A 13,489-nucleotide genomic window follows, 5' to 3' on the forward strand; every position below is an offset into this window, starting at 1 on the left:
TATAGTGTAGCTTGTTAACAATTTTTTATTTTGCTAATTGTTAGTTAGGAATTAGCCTTTTTTGGATTCTGAATTTCTCTCCTACCCAACTTTGTCTACTTGGCCCAGGATGTGTGATCACTGAACTTTATGATCATGATTATTCAGAGATGTTCTGATTCATGTTGGGTGACTGGTCACATACTAGACGTTCTTTGAAATGCAAGTATAGATCGATGTAGTCACTGTTGTAAGATATAAAAATAAACCCCGTGGCCCTGGGAAGTCAGTCTCATCTGTAACCTACCTCCCACTGCAGCAACAGACGATACATTCTCAGAGGCTCAGAGAAAGATTCAAACTGCTGTCCAGTGCAATTTCTTTAAGTCGCCTGCTACATCCACCCTTCTCAAGCCCTGACCTCTCTGCTGGAGCTGGTCCCCCAGCATCCCAGAACTCACTCTGTAGGCCAGGCTGGCCTCGAACTCAGAGATCCACCTGCCTCTGCTTCCCAAGTGCTGGGATTAAAGGCGTGAGCCACCAAGCCCGGCTTTTTTCTTTTCTTTTCTTTTCTTTTCTTTTCTTTTCTATGTGTATGTGTGTGTCTATGTGCACATATCCAATGTCTGTGTGGGTACCCAAGGAGGTCTGAACAATATTGAAGCTGAGGACTGAACTTGAGTCTTCTGGAAGAGCAGCAAGCATCCTTAATCAAGCCCTTGCCACGCCCAGTCTCTCTCTCCCGTCTCTGTCTCTGTCTCTCTCTGTCTCTGTCTCTGTCTCTCTGTCTCGCTGCTGCTGCTGCTGCTGCTGCTGCTGCTGCTGCTGCTGCTGCTGCTGCTGCTGCCTGTGAACCAGATGTGTGTCTCAGCTCCTGCCCCAGCACATGCCTGCTCATCTGCTGCCATGCTCCCTGCCATGATGGTCACAGACTCACCCTCTGAAGATGTAAGCTAGCTCCCCGATTAAATGCTTCTTTTTATGAGTTTCTTTGGTCATGGTGTCTCTTCACAACAATAAAACAGTAACTAAGACAGACAAAACACTGATGCACATAAAAAAATAAATCTAAAAAAATTTAAATCACCAATCAACCAATTAAAAGAAAGTTTCAAAAATTTTACTTAATTAAACAAGCTATAGACTATATATTTTTCTTTTAATATTATTGAACTCATACCACTACACTAATTGGATTTTAAATTGTAGTGGAGTCTGTCACTCTCTCATGCCAGGAAGCCATTCACAACGAGGTTATTAATGTCTATATAATTTTCCATTGTAAAATGCAACAGCGTTTACTTAAGCTTTTATCTGCTCAGACTGGACACTCATTCCTTTTAACTGTTACACATAATGTCTCAATAAAACCTGTTCAAAATATTTGAAAGCATCTCTAATTACTTCCTCAAGCTAGGTTCCTAGAATGGAAATAGCTAGGTCAGAGGTTATAAATTTATTTACAGCTGTCAATAATGTATTTTCTCAGATCATGCTTGAAAAAGAATAGCAATTCCTCTCTCTCTCTCTCTCTCTCTCTCTCTCTCTCTCTCTCTCTCTCTCTCTCTCTCACACACACACACACACACACACACACACACACACACACACAGGGACACACAGGGACACACACACACTTACCCTTTTTTGACAAGACATCATTATGTGTCCCAGGCTGGCAATAAATTCAGGACCCTTCTGTCTCTACCTCACAAGTTCTAGAATTACAGGTGTGTGTCACTATACCTCTTCCTTTTCTTTACCACAAAAAATAAAATAAGCCGGGCATGGTGCACACGCCTTTAATCCCAGCACTTTGGGAGACAGATGCAGGCAGATCTCTGTGAGTTCGAGACCAGCCTGGTCTACAAAGTGAGTACTGGACAGCCAAGGCTACACAGAGAGACCCTGTCTCAAAAAACCATCATCATCATCATCATCATTATAGTAATAGTGATAATAAATAGGGCATGCCTTTAATCCCAGCACTCAGGAGGCAGAGGCAGGCAGATCTCTTTGAGTTGAGACATGCCTGGTCTACAGGGTGAGTCCAGGATGGCCAGGGGTGTTACACAGAGAAACCCTGTCTTGGGGGAAGAAATAGAAATATCCAGGTGAGGTTTGAAACGTCTGTCTTTCTTGTCCTTGAGACAAGAAGGCATTCTTTGGCGGCTAGTGATTTGGTGGTCACAAGGCAAGCACTGGCTTGAGGATGGAGTAAACAGAAAGGGCAGAATTTCCTCAACTCCAAAATGAAGGGTCTGGAACGCCAAAAGGGACTCAAACACGCAGGAATCTCTGGAGCCGATGTCCCATGGACAGATCCCAGCCCTCGGGTACCAGGGCCCGGGACTGCCCACACAGGACTCCCCTGAGCAGTCTTCCCTTGCTCATGCCTGCTCAGCACAGGCCGTCCCAGCAACCTGAGCTTGCTCCGCTCCTGCAGCCCCGTGTCTCCTAAGCACAGCAATGTCCAGGCATCTGAAAGGACCAAACTGGAGGCCAAGTGTGAACTGGTCAATAGCCACTTCCAGGGCCTGAGGGAGGTGGCTCGGCAGTTAAGAGGAGAAGACACAGGTTCAGTTCCCAGCCCCGGCAGGGTGGTTCACAATCATCCAGCTGGTGTGTTCCCCATTTCCAGGGGATGCCTTCTTCTGACTCTGTGGGCACTAGGCACACATGTGGTTTGCATACGCACAGGCAGGCAAAATACTTGCACACAAAAAATGAAATAAATAAGTCTTTAAAACATTTTTTTTAAAGCCACTTCCCTGAGCCTCCCAAATACTCCTCAGGGCTCCGCTGCTTTAGTTTCCACACTAGGCTTTGCTCAGATCTGCCAACAGGGTAGACACAGCTGGGGCATTGTGCTGCCAGCCTCAAACCTCAGCACTTGGGAAGCAGAGACAGGCGGATACACAGTTCTGTGAGTTCTGTCCCACCCAGGGTTACAGAGTAAGACCTAGTCTCAAAGTAACCACATAATAAATAGATAAATAAATAAGAAGTTGATGGCTGCTCAGACTTCCAGGGTCTCCTGCAGACCTCTTCTGATAGCTCCTGGATTGTAAAGAACTACTTGCTAAATATTGAGAATAAGAAGTGACTCAAAGGAGTCCGGACATCCAGGGCTGCCCTGGAGGTTAGTTTTTCTAATTTCCCCTGCTTCCTCTCAGTCTCGAGAACCCCAAGTCTTTCCAAAGTTGCCTCCTATGGACCCATGGTCTCTCACAAGGCTTGCTATCCCAGATCCACAGTTTGCAGGATTGAAGTGGCCCCCAGAATCTTCTGGAATTCTGTTCAAAACAACTGTGGCAGCTGCGCTTAACATGGCTCCCCACTTCACCACTCTGTCCACCTTCCCCACCATACACATGAGGGCATGAGCCCAGGAGAAGAACCAGCTCACATGGCTTCCTAGTAGGAAGGTCAGGACTCAAATGTCATAGGATCTTGACAAGCTTGCAGCGTCCTAGTTTGGAAGTACCCACCAAGTAGGGTCACAAAGGGAATGGTGAACTCCCGGATGTAGGCCTGGTGTTGCAGTTCACAAGTGGACACACTGTGTTTAGACGGCATTAACTACAACGTATTCATGACTTCCACACAGAAACAAGTTTTCAAGTCTCAGATCCTTACATCCTCCCTTCTTTGTTCTCATCATCAAAAAGATGTGCTGAAGCCTTAGCAGCCTCCATTCGTGCCCTTATTCCTCCTCCCCCTGCAATATGACCCCACATCAAACAGGGATAACTGCAACAGGATGTCCGTGGTCCAGCCAGAGTCCACTCCACATTACTCCCCATAACTGCAATAAATAAATAAAATGGCCCCTATCTCTGCACTAGGGAGGTCAAGGAGAACCGAGAGTTCACTGTTAAACTGGCTGCCTTAGTCACTTTTCTATTGCTGTGATAAGACCCCATGGCCAAAGCAACTTACAAAAGGAATTATTTATTTGGGGCTTACAGTTTCAGAGGGTGAGAGTCCATGACCGTCATGGCAGGGAGCATGGCAGCAGGCATGGCACTGGAGCAGGAGCTGAGAGCTCACACCTTAAGATACAGATCCTGGGCGTAGAGAGCTAGCCAGAAATGGCATTGGCTTTTGAAACCTCAAAGCTACCCCCAGTGACATACCTCCTCCAGCAAGTCACACCTCCTAATCCCTCTCCCAAAACAGTTCCACCAACTGGAGACCAAGTATTCAAATATATACCTCTATTGGACCCATACTCATTCAAACCACCACACTGGACTACATAACAAGTTTAAAGCCAGACAGTGGTGGCGCACGCATTTAATCCCAGTACTTGGGAGGCACAGGCAGGCAGATCACTGTGAGTTCAAGCCCAGCCTGGTCTACAAAGCAAGTCTAACAGAGAGACTCTGTCTCGAAAAAACTAAAAAAAAAAAAAAGAGTTTGAGGCTAGCCTGGGCTACATGAGCCTGTTAAAAGAATAAAATAAAATAAACCAAAGAATTCCAATTTACACTAGGAGAAGCGATACCCTATGAATGTATTGTGACTTAACTAGTCCATGAAACACTTGTCCAGGAAGGCAAACTTTGTAAACAGCCTGACTGTTGAATTCAGGAAAAATCCCCAATCACAAGATTTTCCCAAGAGTGCAAGACCCTCCCACCACGATCCACTACTAGGCCTGTTTAACCCTGTACTAGCGCGATCTTTGCCAAACCCTCCTAAGTCTTGCAGCAAAGGGGCCACCTTAAAGCAGACCTCAAAACCTCAGTACCCCACTTCTATCCTCTCCATCTTCATTCTAGGACCCTTACAAGACAGCGCAGTGGTGGCGCATGCCTTTAATCCCAGCACTTGTGAGGCAGAGGCAGGCGGATCACTGTGAGTTCGAGGCCAGCCTGGTCTACATATCGAGTTCCAGGATAGCCAGGGCTGTTATACAGAGAAACCCTGTCTCGAAAAAACAAACAAACAAGATAGAGCTTTTCCTTAGCCCAGTGCACAACAAACTCTACTGTTGTACCAGCTGGCTGTCAGTAGTGCTTTCTGGAAGCTACATATCTGACAGGGGCTTGACATGGAAACAGACATGTCTGCTGATGAAACCTTGGCCCAGCAAGCTACATGCTCTGCCCAAGACCATGGGAGCTCCAGGAGAGCTCAGGCTCCCTCCTCTAAGCCACGGATCACCCACTCCACCGCTGAGCAGCCCTGTCCTGCACAGACCAGGTGCTGTCTGTCTATCAGGGTGACTCAGGGGAAGGGATCCTCCCAGGGCCTCCTAAGTAATCCAGCTGGGCAAAAATATAAACGAGAGAGACCAGTGGTTAATTAACTCCAGCCAATTAGCGTCTGGACTTGTGCGGATGCCCAGACAGGTTGAAGTGTGGTCACCACTCACCGGATGCCAGGAAGGTTGGTAGGCTGGCTTCCAACAATAGAGGCAACCGGGTGGGTAATAGTTATGGAGTAACTGTTGGGGTTTACTCGAATGTCAGGGGTGCTTAGCGAAATGCTCATAAAGAGCCTGGTGATCAGACTGCGGAAAAAGCCCGACAGCCTTTGGACATCTCTGGACCCCTTCCCAGCCAGTGCATGACCCAAAAAAGAATCAGGATGCAAAACAGGAGCAAAACAGGAGCCAAGACCCAGCTGGCCACGGGGTCTCGGGTTTCCAGCTGAGAATCTGTGTCTGTTGCCACCTAGCGGCCAGGTGCAGAGCCTCCGGTCTCGCTGCTCCATCAGCTGGTTTGTTTTTTGTTTCTTTGTTTGGGGGGGGGGGGTTGTTTGTTTGTTTGTTTTGGTTTTGGTTTTGGTTTTCGAGACAGGGTTTCTCTGTGTAGCTCTTGCTGTCCTGGAGTAGCTTTGTGGACCAGGCTGGCCTCGAACTCACAGCGATCCGCCTGCCTCTGCCTCCCTAGTGCTGGGATTAAAGGCGTGCGCCACCAGACAGCTGAATTCTTATGCATAGTGGAGCCTGTAGAGCTGATGGTTAAATTCTCGTGAATTTTTGCAAAATGGGTATTAAAAACATTTTTAGTGCATTAGCCTAGTATGCCTAAAGCTCTGGGTTTAATTTCCAGCACATACACACCTACACATTTGGAAGGCTGGACATTTAGCTCGCAAGTAGAACACTTGCTTAAACATTTGCAGAAAGTCCTAGAATCCATCCTCACTACTGCAAATATATTTGTGTGTGTGTGTTTATTAAATATTGAATTTGGGTACTGGAGAGAAGTGCCAGGTGATCTGATGCCCACTTCCAGCCTCCTTGTGCACCGGGCAAGCAAGTGGTGTGTAGACATATATACAGGGCAAAACACTTATACACATAAATAAATATCTCAAAGTTTACATTTAATTAGAAGCCAGGCATGGGGGCTTCATGCCCCTAATCCCTTGAGAGGCTGAGGCAGGATTACTGCTGTGAGTTTGAGGCAATCTGTGTTCTAGGCCAACCCGAAGTACAGAGTGAGACTTTGTCTTTAAAAAAAAAAAAAAAGGAGCCAAGCACATGTCTTTAGTCCCAGCATCCAGGAGGCAGAGACAGGTGGATCTCTGTAAATTCAAGGCCAGCCTTGCTCAACAGAGCAAGTTCTAGGACAGCCAAGACTACACAGAGAAATCCTGTCTTGAAAAACCATCAACAGCTGGGCGGTGGTGGCACACGCCTTAATCCCAGCACCTGGGAGGCAGAGGCAGGCGGATCGCTATGAGTTTGAGGCCAGCCTGGTCTACAAAGCGAGTTAAGGACAGCCAAGACTACACAGAGAGACCCTGTCTCAAAAAAAAAAAAAAAAAAAGAAAGAAAGAAAGAAAGAAAGAAAAAAGAAAAACCATCAACAACAACAAAATAGGGAGTGAGCTTGGGAGGACATTGATGCTTTCAAGCAGATGGCAAGAGAGGAATGTTTTGACATGTCTGGAAACTTGGAAAGGGAGAGCAAAGGCAGGGAGTGTGCTTGGGGTACGAGGTGGTGAGGAGACCAGTCCCAGATCAAGATCTGTGCCAAGACACTTCTACAGTGGAGAGGACCACGGGTGGGTGGCAGGATCAGGCCGTACTTGTCCTGTGCTGCAGGCTTGGGCTGGAGGCCTGGTCTTCCTCCTCTGACTTCCGAGAATCCAGGGACACTGTATTTGCAGTGAGGCAGCGTGGACCTTCTGTGAGCCGTGAACACTGCGACCTGCACACACCGGTCAATGAGAGACAGTGGTTTTCAGTGGCTGCGCTGAACATCGTGTGCAAGACCAGGGGTAGCGAGGAAGGAAAAGGCCCCGCGAGTACCTCCCTCTGCCTTTCCTCTCTTGTTCCCTCTCCTGCATGCCTTTCCTACTAAGATACCACCAGCTTGTCTGTGGGTGTTTGGAGAGTCCGTGCGCTGTACCCTGGCGGGGGGGGGGGGGGGGGGGGGGGGGCAGGGGGATGGACTGACTGTTGAGATGGAAAAATATCGGACCTTCAGCTATACTGGGAATTGCAGGTAACAAGTATTCTGCAGAAAGTTCATTATCTAAGTCAGGCTTTCAACCTTGAGGGTCAGGACGGGCTCGCTGAGCTAGCACATACTAACCCGAAAGCCTACGTGAGGGTCAGGATGGGCTCGCTGAACTAGCACATAGTAACCCCGAAAGCCTACGTGAGGGTCAGGACCGGCTCGCTGAGCTAGCACATAGTAACCCCGAAAGCCTGGGTAGGCGTGGGGTTACATAAACAAGAAACTCAGTAAGTGTAAACACAGCACAGGTGGACTCCGTTTCAGACACATCATCTGAAACTCAAACTTACCGAAGCCTCTGGTTTTCTTCTATTTTTAAATCTGCTCATTTCAGAGCAGCGTATACAAGGACTCGGTTTGGCAAACAGAAAAGTGCTGACTCAGTCCAACAAATGCTTCCCACGGTCTTACATGGGAAACGCCAGCGAAGGACGTGCCAGGTCTGTCACCAAGGCTCTCCGCGCAGCAAGAGCAGAAAGCGGGAACACAATGGCCTCACCGAGCAGCCAGCTTGTAAACTATGCGCAGACAGGCACGGAGGAGCTCCAGGGGAGCCCACGGGAGGGCACCGCATTGCCTTGCAAACCACAGAGGCTTTCTAGCGAGGCGGGCGCCCAGCAAAGTCTAGAAGGCTGAGTCTTTTGCTGCAATAAACCGTCATGAACAAAATCAGCCAAGGGAGGGAGGGTCTTATATCAGCTTATACTGTTATATAATACAAGAATTACCACTCGAGCACCAATCTCGGCGAGGGGCTGATAGATCATCTGAACCGCCTTTCCCAAGCTGATCAATCAGGACCTGTTCTTAGGGCAGTCTTTTATAGGAAAACCAGGAGCAGAAGACTGGGGGGTGGGGGAGCCGGGGCGGCCCGTAATGCGCTTTGGCCAACCATACAAAACAATATTACATTTTTGGCTAAAGACAAAGTATTATCAGCTAACCTTTAAGCTGATTGGTCGTTAAGTGAGGTAGGTGAGGTGGTCGTTAGGGTCTTTCAGAGGACAGCCAAAGTGTAGCCAGGTGTGTAGATAACAGAAGCGCAACCAGAGTGCAGCCAGAGGGTAGCAAAGTGTGTATGTAGATCATTGAGTCATCTAGTGAGGTGAACTTGACCCTCTGGCAGGCAGTGTTGTTAGTGTCAGCTATGAGTAATTACTTCTAGGAAGCAGAGTTGAAAAGTTTAAACTTTTTGAACTTAATTTCACCTTGTAAGCTGAGTACAGAAATGGTGGCAGCTATGTCAAAGACTAGGCCTCAACAGCAGTTCTACGTCACAGTGTATCTTCTAAGAAAATCAGGGCAGGAATTCAAGAAGACCGGAAACCTGGAGGCAGGAGCTGATGCAGAGGCTAAGGAGAGGCTCTGATTGCGGGCTTGCTCCTCCCCTTGCCTCACTCAGCCGCTTTCTCATAGCGTATTGTGGAGGCATGCTGAGTGCATGTATCAACCGTCAATAAAGCGCTGTTTAGCCAATCAGCTGGGCAGAAGGACAGGCAGTGGAAGGCGGGGCTTGCTGGGGGGGAGGAAGAGCAAGTTTGGTAGTTGAGGAGAGAGTGGGTTGACTGGGGAAGAAGAGGAAGGGGAGAAATGGCTGGAGAAACGTCTTAGTGCAAATGCTTGAGGTATATGTATTATATATCAGTTTAGAGTAGTTTGTTTATCATAGTTTAGGAGTTGATTTGTATTAGTTTAGATTCTTCCCAGCATTGAGCCAGATTCTGCCCAGGTTGTGCTAGCAGCTTTAAAGTACACTTCAGACTCTGTGTCTTTATTTAGCATCTTAGGCTGAACTGATACATTTTTACTGTAACACATCCCAGGCCACCTGCTTAGGAAAGGCACCACCCCCAGGAGGCTGGCCCTCCCACACCAATTGGTAATTAAGAGAATGCACTATAGACTCAGGCAAATCTTTTTAAAAAACAATAAACAAAACTTTTCATTGGTTCTTTGTGAATTTCACATCACGCACCCTAATACCACTCACATCCCCCTCCCCTCATACTCGCCCTCCACCCTTGCCAGCTGCCCCTCAACAGAGAAAAAGTAATCTCCCCACTAACCTTCTTTCTTATACCCAGGGTCCTGGGGTTGGTGGAAGGGAGGTAGAGGCTTTAGTACTCCAAGTAAATTAGAGTTTTAAAGCAAGTGTCAGTATTAGGGGGTTGAAAGAGTGGAAGAAAAGGGGTGGAGAAGGGAGGAAGAAAGAAGAGGCCACAAAGTAGGTGTAGGTGGCGAGGAGCTGGGGGAGGGGCGTGGCTTTCCCTCTTTCCTGCAACCAAATGGGAGATGAGCATCAGGGCCGGGCCAGCCCACGCTCCCCTACAACCCCTGCAACCAAGGCTCTACGGTACTTCCTGGACAATGGGGGGTGGGGGACACTCAGAGCACTGCAGCTGGCTAAGGATGGGATCCGCTCTCCTCCTCACAAGCTTCCAGGGCCACCAGCTCTCCCATGATACCCAGGCAAGGGTGGGGCCAGTCCTGCACAGCCCTCAGACGTTGACATGTCCCCTAGCAACAGCCTAGACCAGGGACACATGTCTGGCCTTTGGTGGTAACAAACTCGTGATCTTGCAGGGCCACAGACCCAGACATGGATCCGAGTGGCTGCACAGGCCGGGACCCTGCTATGGTCCCAGGTGGCATCACTGGCTACTCACATCAGGCTGTTCCTCGGCACTCTCAAGTCTCCAGTTCCGCCTCTCTTCACTGTGCACACATTCTTCTGTTTCTCTTTCTCTCCCATCTCTCCACCACTTACTTGCTCCTCTTAGTGGTGCCTGGGGTGTAGGAGAGAGAAACATGTTTTTGTGTTGATCCCAAGTGTGGGATGGGGAGCAGACTAGTGAGAGAGCAGAATGTTTATACCCCCTTAGAAGTCAAACCACTTCGTGGGGGAGCTTGGATGTTGCCAGCTGAAAACATTCTAATAGAGACTCTGAGAGGATACATACATACATACATACATACATACACACATACATACACACACACACACACACACACACACACACACACCATATATATGTGTGTATGTATATATACATGCCCAAAACAAGAGGCTTGAGAGAGAGGACTTGGGATTGTTTTGTCTGTTCATCAACACTTCAAGAGACGCTCCTAGAGAGAACTGCTCCAGGGAAGACTTCAAGGCTTTGAGCTCTAGCTGAGGCTTCCAGTTCCGATTGCTCCCGGTTCCAGCAGCAACTTTGGTGGGATTGCTGGTTTGCTGAGGTCCTGCTGACTACCCAGGAGGATCGTTCCTCGGAACTAATATCCTTAAGGTTTCATTATTGGGTTCTTTAATCTCCTTTTTTCCTATTGTTTGGGTTAGTTGGGTTGTAAATGAGGTATGCTCTGTTAGTAAGTTCATAATAAAGTATAATTATTAAGAAAATTGAGCCTCTCGGTGAGAGAAGTATGGGAGAATGGGGAAATAGAAGGATCCAGAGGGTCCTAGAAACCTACAAGAAGAACATTATGACGGGCAGATTTGGGCCCAGGGGTCCCGCTCAAACTATGGCACCAGCCAAGGATAATACATGCAGTAAACTTCGAACCCCGAACCAGATCTAACCAATTGGCAGGACAGTCTCCACAGTTCAGTGGAGAGTGGGGACTGACTTTCATACAAACTCAGGTGCACCATATTTGACTATGTCCCCTTGATGGGGAGGCCTGGTGGCACTCAGAGGAAGGATAGCCGGCTACCAAGAAGAGACTTGATACCTTATGAGCATATACAAGGGGAGGAGGTCCCCCTCAGTCACAGTCATAGGGGAGAGGAGTAGGGGGTAAGTGGGAGGGAGGGAGAGAGGGAGGCAGGGAGGGAGGGAGAGAGGGAGGCAGGGAGGGAGGGAGAGAGGGAGGCAGGGAGGGAGGGAGAAATGGGAGGATACAAGGTGATGGGCTAACATGAATGAATTAATAAAAAAAAGAAATTAAAAAAAAAAAAAAGAAAATTGAGCCTACACTGGGGTCACCTCAAGAGTAGTCTCTGGAATGCTAGGGCCCCAGGCAGAGGTCATCAGGGGCCTGCATGGCACTGGACTGGTGGTCATCTCAGGCTAGCTCCCTGTCCAGGCACCATGATACTGGACTGGTGGTCATCTTGTGCTCACTTCTCACCCAGGTCACTCTTGTGTCCCCATGCGGGGGTCATCTGTCTCAGGCTCATTCCTGCCCAGGGCCTGTGGCCCCAGGTGCGGTTCTTCTAGTCTCCAGACTGCTGGGCCCCCAGGTGGGCTTCGTCTCCGGCTAGCTCCCCGCCCTGGGAGCCGATCCAGACCCGCGAGGCACCTGACTGGTGGCCGTCTCAGGCTCGCTTTTGTCAGATGTTCACAGGTCAGAACACTGAACATAGACTTAGCCTCTCTCCTCTCTGCCACCTCCTGACGCACACACGTGACCCAGCAGCCACACCTCCAACGCCTCGAGGGGCACAGGCAACAGATAAATCTTATAGAGGCATTTGAGAGTCCTGTTGAGAGATCAGTCTAACTCTGTTTTGAAGCAGGGTCAGAAAGAGGACAGGCCCTAAGGAATTCCACCCTGCAGAGCTGGCAGTTTTAGCTAGCACAAACTGGAACTTACCCCACTCGCCCCCACCCCAAGACAGTTAGTTAGCTCTGGGCTGAGACATAGTTTTAGAACCACCCAATAGAACTAATGGTCATGTTAAGTAGCCAATAGGATTGTTACAAATCTGCCTTTGAAAAAGTATAAAAACTCAGTGCTTTTGTTACTCCGGGTTGCCTCTACCTCGGGTGCAGGTGGACCCACCGGGAATAGGCTCTCCTACTCAGTCTTACACTGTAGGTTTAGATTTTTCAAAACCTACTTTATTTGGGGTTCTTAAACACTTTAACCTCACTTTTAACCCACCAGCCCTCTCACTCAAGACAACATCACGTGCCCTCTCACTCAAGACGACGTCACGTGCCCTCTCACACAAGATGACGTCACGTGCCCTCTCACTCAAGACGACGTCACGTGCCCTCTCACACAAGACAACACCATGTACCCTCTCACAAGACAGCCCACAGAAAAACATCACATGACACAACTGAGTCTTCAAAAAATCCAGAAATGTCCACTTCATATCCCCCTTTCCGTTTTTAAAAAATTGTCTTTTTCTCTAACATTAACAATCTACACATAATATATATAATTATGAGAACCATAAAACTAGAACTTTACATCCTATTTTAAATAAGCTGCTTATATACAATATATAAAACAACAGTCAAACAAAACAACCTTAAATTTCTATCAATATATAATAGTTAAAAAAAATAACTTTACATTTCTATCAATATACAATAATTAAACAAAATAACCTTAAATTTCTGTCAGTATACATTAATCCATACCAAAATAAAATATTTAAGACTAGTGGGTTCTACTTTTTATTAAATATTTAACTTTTTATTCATTTATTATTATTATTATTATTATTATTATTATTATTATTATTATTATTATTATTACTACCTTTTTCCCTCCTTGTACCCATCATTAGGTAAGAGAGAAAGATAAGAGAAAAAGAAAGAAAGAGGAGAGAGATCCCTGATTTAAACTTTATTTTGTTTACTCCCTGACCATAACCAATAACAATCAACCACCCTAGACAATACCAAACAACCATAACACATTAAATAACCAAAAATACCCACTCACATTTTGGGAATGGGGGAGCCATGTTCTTAAAATTACTTTTTTGGAAGCAAAGATATCTTTTGGGTACCCTATGAAAATTGGGATACTGGCCAAATCCCAGGAAAGCTAGCAGTGTCCTTTTCTGTCTAGGCTCTGTGTTGTCTGTTGTCCAGTCTGTGTTATCTTCCCAGTCTCTGTATTGTCCAGTCTCTTGTGGTCTGTTGTCCAGTCTCTGTGTGATAGATCATTTGGGCCAACCCTTCTGAAGTTGATTTGCATGCATATTTTGGAGAAGTCAGTAACTGAAACCATCTGTGAGAGTGAATTACCTGGGATATTTGCTTTGTGAAGCCATCCGTGTC

The 13,489-nt window shown here is 47.3% G+C and overlaps 1 non-coding gene across 1 annotated transcript; it reads right to left on the reverse strand.

Annotated features, from left to right (window-relative positions):
- Positions 1-11,780: 11,780 nt before the first annotated feature.
- Positions 11,781-11,913, reverse strand: LOC127208867 (small nucleolar RNA SNORA17). The gene has a single exon (XR_007833135.1). It is a non-coding gene; the product is annotated as a small nucleolar RNA SNORA17 (small nucleolar RNA).
- Positions 11,914-13,489: the final 1,576 nt, after the last annotated feature.

Source organism: Acomys russatus, chromosome 25 (genome assembly GCF_903995435.1).
Source record: "Acomys russatus chromosome 25, mAcoRus1.1, whole genome shotgun sequence".
In the NCBI taxonomy this organism is placed as follows: domain Eukaryota; kingdom Metazoa; phylum Chordata; class Mammalia; order Rodentia; family Muridae; genus Acomys; species Acomys russatus.